General features: G+C 44.6%; 1 protein-coding gene across 1 annotated transcript in view; it reads right to left on the reverse strand.

The window, feature by feature from the left end:
* RNF207 (ring finger protein 207) overlaps positions 1-1,610 on the reverse strand; it is a 63,239-nt gene extending 61,629 nt beyond the window's left edge. The window contains exon 1 of the mRNA XM_019511604.1: positions 417-1,610. The gene's annotated coding sequence lies outside the window, so the exon portion shown is untranslated. The remainder of the gene's footprint in view (positions 1-416) is intronic.
* Positions 1,611-1,710: the final 100 nt, after the last annotated feature.

A 1,710-nucleotide genomic window follows, 5' to 3' on the forward strand; every position in this document is an offset into this window, starting at 1 on the left:
CCCATTGCGTTCCACTCTAAGCGTATCAGTGAAAGTGCAAGGAATTCCAGGGATTTTTTTAATGTTCTGACTGAGCCCATTACCTTTTGGGTGTCAACATAAGGGCAATGCCATTCAAATAATTTATTTGGAATAGCTTAGCATCGCCTAATAGGTCCCCAAGCAAGAAAGCCACAGCAAGCAGAGCTACTAATTTTGAAAGCTGTTACCAAATTCAAAGCAGTTATTGTGATGTGGGTGAGTGGGGGGGGGGTGTTAAAAAGGGGTCCATGTCTGTGCCAGCTCTTGATTTCCAAACAGAAAAGTCACTTTGCAAGCAAGTGCTGCCTTTTCAGTTTAGCAAAATGCTCCCAGTATTCCCTTTGGTTACAATTCCTTTGTTACAGTTAGACACAGCAGTAGCGTCAGTCTCCTACCTTTTCTTCTGAAGTTAACAGTATCGTATCCACTTTGTCCTGTTAGCAGATAAAATGTCAGTCCCTTTGCTCTGCCTGTCTCCTGCTTTTCATGTGTTTCAGGCTGGAATGATAAAAATGCTAAAGCTTTCAGCAGAGCCGGAATATTATGGATGACGTGAACACAGTATCCAGGGCAACACTGCCAAAAGAGCTGAGCTGCTGGGCTCAGAAGGTGCACTTTCTACAGGCACAACTGAGAGAACAGCAGAACATTTAAAAAAAACCAGCCGCAGATTGTTTGCTAACATGCAGGACCCAGCCTTTGCAGAAAGGGAGCGTCTGATGTTCCTTTGTTCCCTAAGAGAAGTACAGCAGGAGGGAGGTTGCTCACATTTGCTGAGCTCAACTCAAACAGGAGCAATCAAATGCACTAAATTCTCCCTTGACTTTTCCCAAGTGAGAAAGAGGAATCTCCCCCTTAGCATGAGCCTTCCTTTAGCCAGAGTTGTCCCTAGCTGCTGTGTCCCCTTACCAGAGCTAAGGCATCTCTAAAAGTAGCTTATGGTGTAAATTTAAACCTAGTATAACACACAGCCATGTGAATGCCTGATTCATGTTTTGTCTGCTCCCTGACCCTATCTGTTGTGCTGCTGTGTCTCAAAGGCCTGTTTCATCTGATCAACCAGCCTCCTGTTTTATCCTCAGTTAGCTCAAGTGGACAGTCCATGCGATGGAAAAATATCAGGTTTTGCTTGAGATCAGCTCTCCCCATTTCTTTCAGTCTTTGGGATTATGAAGCCCAGTGGCACATTACAATAACAGGGTAGGATCATGCAGTAGGTCATGCTGTATGGGCAAGTATAGGAATACTTTGTACTGGAGCAGACTGGTTCAGTGCTAATCTGGACCAGCTCAGGTTAATATGCAGACTGAAAGCTTTGCAGTTAACCAGTCAAAGATCTTCTTGCAGGCTCCAAGATGAGTATGATTGCTTCACAGGCATCTGGAGAAAGAGTAAATCATGGGTAACTGACCTCTTCCCTGATATAGTGAATTCCAGCAGAACTTCTCCAACCACTGTATTCCCTAAGCCAATGACCAGCTAGCATCGTGGAGCAGCTGGTCACATGAATGTATCCCCTATATTTACATGGTGGAGCCTAAATTCCACCATTAATTTAAGGGCATCGGTTGTAGCCGTGTTGATCTAAGGACATAGGCAGACAAGGTTCTTTGGGTAAATGTGATATCTCCTTTAGACCAATTAAATCAGGGGTGGGCAATTATTGCAGGCGGAGGGCTGCTTACCAAG

This window comes from Gavialis gangeticus, unplaced genomic scaffold (genome assembly GCF_001723915.1).
Source record: "Gavialis gangeticus isolate Ggan-Ray unplaced genomic scaffold, GavGan_comp1, whole genome shotgun sequence".
NCBI classification, from domain to species: domain Eukaryota; kingdom Metazoa; phylum Chordata; order Crocodylia; family Gavialidae; genus Gavialis; species Gavialis gangeticus.